The sequence below is a fragment of the Moschus berezovskii genome, chromosome 4 (genome assembly GCF_049115385.1).
Source record: "Moschus berezovskii isolate FMDL1 chromosome 4, NW_MosBer_1.0, whole genome shotgun sequence".
NCBI classification, from domain to species: domain Eukaryota; kingdom Metazoa; phylum Chordata; class Mammalia; order Artiodactyla; family Moschidae; genus Moschus; species Moschus berezovskii.
The window spans coordinates 114,131,185-114,140,900 of NC_142463.1; the positions used below are offsets into that span (position 1 = coordinate 114,131,185).

Here is a 9,716-nt window from a genome sequence, read left to right on the forward strand (position 1 = left end):
GGAAAAAGAGTAAAACTCTCATTGTTGCAGAAGACATGATACTATACATGCAAGTATGCATACTAAGTCATTTTAGTTGAATCCAACTCTTAAGTGACCCTATGAACTGCAGCCCACGTGGCTTCTCTGCCCATGGGATTTTCCAGGCAAGAATACTGGAGTGGGTTGTCATGCCCTTCTCCAGGGGATCTTCCCAACCCAGAGATTGAATCTGTGTCTCTTACATCTCCTGAATTGCAAGTAGATTCTTTATCACTAGAGCCACACGGGAAGCCTGATGCTATATATGGAAAACTCTAACGATGCCAGCAGAAAGCTACTAGAGCTAATCAATGAATATAGTAAAATTTCAGGATATAAAACTAATACACAGAAATCTCTTGCATTCCTATATACTAACCAAAAAAAAAAAAATCAGAAAGATAAATTAAGGGAACATTTCCATTCACCTTTGCAACAAAAAGGATAAAACACAATCGGAATGAACCAACTAAAGAGACAAAAGACCTGTATGCAGAAAACTATAACACACTGATGAAAGAAATCAAAGATGACACAAACATGAATATTCTTAAACTGGAAGAATCAATATTGTAAAAATGATTATACTACTCAAAGCAATCTACAGATTCAGTGCAATCCTTTTCAAACTACCAAAGGTATTTTTCACAGAATAGAACAACAACAAAAAATGTTGAAATGAGAACACTTTTTAACACCATTTGTTTTTATTTAGCTGCTAAGTCATGTCTGTCTCTTTGCGACCCCATGAAGAGCAGCGCGCCAGGCTTCCCAATCTTTCACTATCTCCCGGAATTTGCTCAAGCTTTAACTCTGCATTTGAGTCAGTTCTAATGAGGTGGATGAATCTAGAGCCTATTATACAGAGTGAAGTAAGTTAGAAAGAGAAAACAAATATCATATGTTAATGCATATATATGGAATCTAGAAAGATGGTATCAATGAAATTATGTGCAAGGAAGGAATGAAAACACACATGTAGAGAATAGACTTGTGGACATAGAGGGGTCAGGAGATAGTGGGACAAATGGAGAAAGTAGCATCAACATATATACACAATCATGTGTAAAATAGATAGCTGGTGAGAAGTTGCTGTATAACGCAGGAAGTCCAGCCTGGTGCTCTGTGATCACCTAGAGGGGTGGAATTGGGGGAGGGAGGAGGCTCAAGAAGGAAGAGATATACATACAATTATGACTGATTCACCTTGTTGTATGGCAGAAACCAACACAAAATTGTAAAGCAATTTTCCTCCAATTAAAAAATAAATTTTTTAAAAAACCCTCAAAGTTAGTACAGAAATCTGTTGCATTTCTATACACTAGCAATGAACTGTCGAAATCAGAAGTTAAGAAAACAACCCCATTTACAATCACATCAAAAAGAACAAAATACCTAGGAATAAATTTTACTAAGGAAACAGAAGACCTCTTTTTGGGAAACTACAAAACACTGATGAAAGAAATTGAAGACAACACAAACAGATGGAAAAATATGGATTTAAAGAATTAATATTATTAAAGTCACTTTTCTACCCAAGACACCATATAGATCCAATGCGATCCCAATCAAATTACCAGTGGCATTTTTCACAGAACTAGAACAAAAAATTCAAAAACTTGTATGGAAGCACAAGAGGCCTCAAATAGCCAAAACAATTTAAAGAAAGAAGAACAAGCCTGAAGGTACAACACTCCCTGATATCAAAGTATACTACAAAGCTACACTAATCAAAACAGTAGAGTGATGGAACAAAAACATATACCTAGATCAATGGAATAAAATAGATTCCAGAATTGAATCCACACTTTAAGGGTAATTAATCTGATAAAGGTGGCAACAATTACAATGCACAAAAGACAGCCTCAAAGAGTGGTGTTGACAAAAATGGACAGTTATGTCAAAAAATCAAACTGGTCTACTTTCTGACACCACATACAAAAATAAATTCAAAATGAATTAAAGACTTAAATGGAAGACTTAAAATCACAAAACTTCTAGAAGAAAACTAGCACTATATTCCTTGACAGCAGTCTTTATTATAGTTTTTTGGATATATCGTCTCAGGTAAGGGAAACAAAAATTAAAATAAGAAGATAGGATTTTATCAAACTAAAAATCTTTTGCACAGCAAAGGGAACTATCAACAAAACCACAAGGCCACCTACTGAATGGGAGAGTTTATTTGTAAACAATATATCTGATAATGGGTTGATATCCAAAATATACAAAGAATTCATACAACTCAACATCAAACAAGCAAGCAACACAGTTTAAAAATCAGTAGAGGGACTGAAGGAATATCTTTCCTAGGAAAACATACAGACCGTCAACAGGCTCATGAAAAGTTGCTTAACATTACTAATCATCAGGAAAATGCAGTCAAAATTACAATGAGATATCATCTTACACCTGTCAGAATAGATTTTATGTCAAACAGTGACAAAGAACAAGTCTTCATGAGGATGCAGAGAAAAGAGAACCCTTGCACACTGTTGGTGGGAATGTAAATTGGTGTATCCACTATGGAAAACAACATGGAGATTTGCAAAAAATAAAGAATAAAACTACCATATGATCCAAAAATACCACTCCTGAGTACCTATCCAAACAAAATAAAAATACTATTAGAAAATATATACACACCCCAATGTTCATGGCAGGACTATTTGCAATAACTAAAATACAGAAACAACCTAAATGCCCATCAGTGGACGAATAGATAAAGAAGACATGGCAAATATATACGATGGGTTATTAGTCATAAAAAAAATGCAGTATTGCCATGTACAACAATATGGATGGACCTAGAGGATATTATTCTAAGTGAAATAAGCCAGACAGAAAAAAACAAATATTTTATGATTTCGTGTGATGTACAATTTAAAAAAATCAAATGAACAAACATATCAAAAACAAATAATTATAGGTACAGAGAACAAATAGGTATTCTCCAGAGGCATGGCATAGCAGAAGCAAAGAAATAGGTGAGGGAGATTAACATGTGCAAACTTCCAGTTGCAAAATAAATGAGTCGTGTGTAGCAAATGTACATAATGTAATAATGTAATACAAATGTACAGTGTAGGGAATATAATCAATAAGAACGTAATATGGTGACAAGTATGAATGGTGACAATCATAGCTAAACTTATGGTGATTGGTTTGAAATGTATAGAAATATCATTTAGAAAGATGGTACCGATGATTACATGCAGGGCAGCAAAGGAGACCCAGATGTAAAGAACAAACTTTTGGACTTAGTGGGAGAAGGTGAGGTTGGGATGACTTGAGAGAACCGCACTGAAACATGTACATTATCATATGTAAAATAGATGGCCAGTGCAAGTTTGATGCATGAAGCAGGGCACCCAAAGCTCTGGGACAACCCAGAGGAACAGGGTGGGGAGGGAAGTGGGAGTGGGGTTCAGTATGCGGGGGGGCACATGTATACTTGTGGCCGATTCATGATGATGTATGGCAAAAACCATCACAATATTGTAAAGTAATTATTCTCCAATTAAAATAAATAAATTTAAAATAAAAAAAGAAATATAGAATCACTATGTCATGTTATAGCAACCAACACAATTTCTTAGGTCAATTATACTGCAAAAACAAACTCATAGCAAAAGATGATAACCAGTAATCATGGTGTGGTAGGGGGAAGGGGAATTGGATAAAGGTTGGTGAAAGATACAAACTTCAAAGCTATAGGATAAATAAGTACTAGGGATGTAATATACAACATGATAAATATAATAACTGCGGCTTGTTATATATGAAAGTTATTGTGAGAGAAAACAGTTCTCATCACAAGAAAAAAAATTTTGTACATCTTTAATTTTGTACCTATATGAGATGATGGATGCTAACTAAAGTTATTGTGCTATTACTTCATGATGCGTATAAATCAGATCGCTATGCAGTATACCTTAAATTTATATGGCGGTGTATGTCAATTATGGCTCAAAAAAACTGGAAGAAAAATAATGAAATGCAGACTTTAGCCTCTTCTTCCCAAATAATAAATTAGATTCATTAATTATATAGCATTTTCTGAATTTTTCAGATTAGAATTTCACAACATATCTAGTCCCAGGGGTATTAGACAAGGTACTGCCAATCTACCTTAAGGGAAAAATAATTTTTAGAGTAGGATTTTTAATCTAGTCAAAATGATATTTAAATATGAGTACTTCAAAAACTATTTTCCTGTATTCAAGGCCTTCATAGTTTTGACAGGCAAAGATCACATGAAGACATCTATTGGAAATAACTAGTCAATAAAAGGGTAATATATAAGGAAGCTGGAGCTTCCAGGTAGCTCAATGGTAAAGAATCTGCCTGCCAGAGCAGGAGATGCAAGAGACACAGGCTTGATTTCTGGGTCAGAAAGATCCCCTGGAGAAGGGAATGACTACCCAATCCAGTATTCTTGCCTGGCAAATTCCATGGAGAGAGGAGCCTGGTGGATGATAGTCCATGGGATCACAAAAAGTCACAACTGAGCAGACACACCACATATAAGGAAGTCAAGGAAAACTGTAAGCTGAAAGGTAAATAAAAGTGAAAACTTAACCTGATCAGGTGTGTTTATCTATGTCTTAAAATTAACAAAGCTCAGTCTGAAGAAAAAAGAAGCAGGAAGTATATCAACATGGTGGAGGGAGGGAGGAAAGACAAAGAATATGACGGAACACTAACATATTTGTCTTAAACGTTAAGATAGGGGTATGAGTTAAAAGCAAAACCAAAAAGACTAACCCCCCTCCTCAAAAAAAATCAAGAAAGGAGAGTATAGAAGTATCATAAATTGAAATGAATAGAAGAAACAAGATAATACATGTTACCAGTCAGCATAGACACAAAGAATCTAACTGGTTAAACTTAAGTGAAAACTTGGTCAACTGGGATTTAAGAAATCTTCCAATGTATTTTTAACAGAAGATCGTTTGATGGTGGAAAAATAAAAGAAAAATATTTTATCATAAAACACGATAAAGAGTACCTAAATATGAAAAGAGTACCTAAAACATGTAAACAGCATCTAAAAGAAAAGTAGTTTATCTATGTAGTCTAGCCTTAAACAGATCTGAAATTAAAAAGTATCATCAGAGCACAACACAATGATAAAAGGTACAACTCCTAGGGAGATAACAACAGTTTTAATTGTCTATTTACCTACTAAAAGTAAATATAATAGTATGATTGAGATTGTTTATCTAACATACAGAAGATTCTGAAATAAATATTAAAAATCTTATATTCCAGTCAAGCACATATAAAATATTATTGCATCAAGTCATTCAGAAAGTCTTTAAACAATTCTAAAAGTAGACAATAGAAATCTGCTTGTAATTGCCTCTCCCTGCATCTCTCCTATGCTGTGCCACCACGAAAAAAGTTATTAATTTTCAGGAAAGCAGAAAGTAATTCTAAAAGACAGTGAAATAACAACTCTGGCAGCAGGTATAGAATAAAGTCTGAAAGAAAAATTCACTGTCTTAAGGGAGGTAAAGAAGCCATGTTTTGTATAACTGCATTTGTGGAACTGAAACTTATCTGCTCTGCTCTGTGTGTGTGTGTTTTCAAAAATTAGGGTAATATCACACAATATAGTTTTATATCTGGTTCTATTTTTTACTCAATATTATTTTATGATATTTTATCATGTCCCTATCTGGACTTTTACCCAGGCCTCCACCACAGCCACTGTTTCCTGTGCGTCTTTTAAGGAAGGAAAGCAAATACTGTCTCTAAATATAACTCATGCTGATAGTTGCCTGGGGAATACATTTTAATATCTTCTGTTGTCAAAATGCATCTCCCTTTGTTCAGGCTTCAGTTATGGTGGAATGAAATGTTTATTATTTGTCTAGGCAGTAAATGTTTAGAATCAAGTTACTGTTGTTTTCACTTTTCTGAATATAGTTCATGCCAATCCATTCCCCAAAAATTCTTCATGACTAAAGCTCCCCTTATCCTCTTGAGGTTACCAGCCAGATACCCAGAGCTCTCAACAAGAATTCCTACTCATCTTACCTCAGTGGAGATGTCTTCCACAGTAGTCCAGATCTTGAGGTTGTCTTTAGAAATAGAAGAATCACTGTTTAAGTAGGATGAGAAATCAGTAAATCTCTCAGAGACTGAACTGCAGAATTGTATAATTTCCTGAAGGGCAGAGGGAAAAGAAGTATTTTGAAAGATAACAGGGAAAAAGGGCACTGACTAGTCAAAACCCTTGATTTAGTGCTGGCTAGCTGGTACTGTGCTTTCCCAGAGAGGGGGACGTTATGAAAGAGTATTGAGACTCCTCCCACCAATGTTCTTAGCTTTCGATTTCCTCAGTCAGAGAAAACAGCTCATTTCCTGTAAATATCTTACTCAAAAACAAAAAATTATGGCAAGGTTACACTCAAATTTTTTTTTGTTGTAAATGTTGGTAGGTGAAGAGTTCCAAGATTAGAACTTTTTTATCCAGAAGACTTACATGTGGGTCATTAAAAATCTATATTCATTTGAATGACTCTCAAATATAAGAGAAGTAAGGTGAGTCATCTGGCTACTTATGCTTGTTTCCTGTTGTTGGTGTAGCAGTGAAGAAGTTGGAAGAGCCATCTTTCTACTTTTTTTTTTTTTTTTTGGTCTGAAACTTCTGGGAGTAATTTTTCCATAGGTTATCTATTGGTTTAAATAGGACCTAAAACATTCACCCTTATCTCACTCATCTCACATGCTAGCAAAATAATGCTCAAAATTCTCCAGCTCAGGCTTCAACAGTACGTGAACCATGAAATTCCAGATGTTCAAGCTTTTTTTAGAAAAGGCAGAGGAACCAGAGAAGAAATTGTCAACATCTGCTGGATCATGGAAAAAGCAAGAGAGTTCCAAAAAACATATTTCTGCTTTATTGACTATGCCAAAGCCTTTGACTGTGTGGATCACAACAAACTGTGGAAAATTCTGAAAGAGATGGGAGGGAATACCAGACCACCAAACCTGCTTCCTGAGAAATCTGTATTCAGGTCAAGAAGCAACAGTTAGAACTGGACATGGAACAACAGACTGGTTCCAAATTGGGAAAGGAGTACGTCAAGGCTGTATATTGTTGCCCTGCTTATTTAACTTATATGCAGAGTACATCATGAGAAACACTGGGCTGGATGAAGCACAAGCTGGAATCAAGATTGCCAGAAGAAATATCAATAACCTCAGATATGCAGATGACACCACCCTTATGGCAGAAAGTGAAGAAAAACTAAAAAGCCTCTTGATGAAAGTGAAAGAGGAGAGTGAAAAGGTTGGCTTGAAGCTCAACATTCAGAAAACAAAGATCATGGCATCTGGTCCCATCACTTCGTGGCAAATAGATGGGGAAACAGTGGAAACAGGGACAGACTTTATTTTTGCGGAATCGCAAATCACTGATACTGTTCAGTTCATATTGTTCATAGGATTCTCAAGGCAAGAATACTGAAGTGGTTCACCATTCCCTTCTCCAGAGGACCACATTTCATCAGAACTCTCCACCATGACCCGTCCATCTTCGGTGACCTATATGGCATGGCTCATAGTTTCATTGAGTTAGACAAGGCTGTGGTGCATGTGATTAGATTGGTTAATTTACTGTGATTGTGGTTTTCAGTCTGTCTGCCCTCTGATGGAGAAGGATAAGAGGCTTATGGAAGCTTCCTGATGGGAGATACTGACAGGGGGAAACTGAATCTTGTTCTGATGGGCGGGGCCATGCTCAGTAAATCTTTAATCCAATTTTCTGTTGATGGGTGGAGCTATGTTCCCTCCCTGTTATTTACCTGAGACCAAACTTCCCTGGTGCCTCAGAGGTTAAAGTGTCTGCCTCCAATGCGGGAGACCCGGGTTCGATCCCTGGGTCGGGAAGATCCCCTGGAGAAGGAAACGGTAACCCACTCCAGTATTCTTGCCTGGAGAATCCCATGGACGTAGAAGCCTGGTAGGCTACAGTCCACGGGGTCGCAAAGAGTCGGACACGACTGAGCGACAGAACAAACGAAACTATGGTGGAGGTAATGAAGATGATGGTGATGTCCTTCAAAAGATCCCAGGCATATACTGCTATACTCACTGCTCCCAACCCTGCAGCAGGTCACTACCTACCCAAGCCTCCAATGGAGACTCCTGGACACTCACAGGCAAGTCTGGTTCAGTCTCTTGTGGGGTCACTGCTCCTTTCTGCTGGGTCCTGGTGCACACAAGTTTATTTTTGTGCCCTCCAAGAGTCTTTCCCAGTCCTGTGTAAGGTCTGGCAGCTTTATGGTGGGGTTAATGGCAACCTCCTCCAAGAGGGCTTATGCCATACCAAGTCAGCTGCACCCAGAGCCCCTTTCCCTGTGGCAGTCAACTGCGGACTCACAACTTCACAGGAGATGCTTTCAAACACTGAAAGATGAACTCCCTAGGTCAGTAAGTGCCCAATATGCTACTGGAGGTCACTGGAGAAATAATTCCAGAAAGAGTGAAGAGACAGAGCCAAAGCAAAAACAACAGCCAGTTCTGGATGTGACTGGTGATGGAAGCAAGGTCCGATGCTGTAAAAAGCGATATTGCATAGGAACCTGGAATGTTAGGTCCATGAATCAAGGCAAATTGGAAGTGGTCAAACAGGAGATGGCAAGAGTGAACGTCGACATTCTAGGAATCAGTGAATTAAAATGGACTGGAATGGGTGAATTTAACTCAGATGACCATTATATATACTACTATGGGCAGGAATCCCTTAGAAGAAATGGAGTAGCCATAATGATCAATAAAAGAGTCCGAAATGCAGTACTTGGATGCAATCTCAAAAATGACAGAATGATCTCTGTTCGTTTCCAAGGCAAACCACTCAATATCACAGTAATCCAAGCCTATGCCCCAACCAGTAACGCTGAAGAAGCCAAAGTTGAACAGTTCTATGAAGACCTACAAGACCTTTTAGAACTAACACCCAAAAAAGATGTCCTCTTCATTATTGGGGACTGGAATGAAAAAGTAGGAAGTCAAGAAACACCTGGAGTAACAGGCAAATTTGGCCTTGGAGCACGGAATGAAGCAGGGCAAAGGCTAATAGAGTTTTGCCAAGAGAACGCACTAGTCATAGCAAACACCCTCTTCCAACAACACAAGAGAAGACTCTAAACATGGACATCACCAAATGGTCAACACCGAAATCAGATTGATTATATTCTTTGCAGCCAAAGATGGAGAAGCTCTATACAGTCAGCAAAAACAAGACCAGGAGCTGACTGTGGCTCAGATCATGAACTCTTTATTGCCAAATTCAGACTGAAATTGAAGAAAGTAGGGAAAACCACCAGACCGTTCAGGTATGACCTAAATCAAATCCCTTATGATTACACAGTGGAAGTGAGAAATAGATTTAAGGGACTAGATCTGATAGACAGAGTGCCTGATGTACTATGGACAGAGGTTCATGACATTGTACAAGGCATCAAGATCATCCCCAAGGAAAAGAAACGCAAAAAAGCAAAATGGCTGTCTGAGGAGTCCTTATAAATAGCTGTGAAAAGCAAAGGAGAAAAGGAAAGATATAAGCATCTGAATGCAGAGATCCAAAGAATAGCAAGAAAGCCTTCCTCAGTGATCAATGCAAAGAAATAGAGGAACAAAACAGGATGGGAAAGACTAGAGATCTCTTCAAGAAAATTAGA

The 9,716-nt window shown here is 37.5% G+C and overlaps 1 protein-coding gene across 1 annotated transcript in view; it reads right to left on the minus strand.

The window, feature by feature from the left end:
• Positions 1 to 6,313, minus strand: part of LOC129541096 (interferon-activable protein 203-like) — a 46,156-nt gene extending 39,843 nt beyond the window's left edge. Inside the window, exon 1 of the mRNA XM_055402787.2 lies at positions 6,067 to 6,313. The gene's annotated coding sequence lies outside the window, so the exon portion shown is untranslated. The remainder of the gene's footprint in view (positions 1 to 6,066) is intronic.
• Positions 6,314 to 9,716: the final 3,403 nt, after the last annotated feature.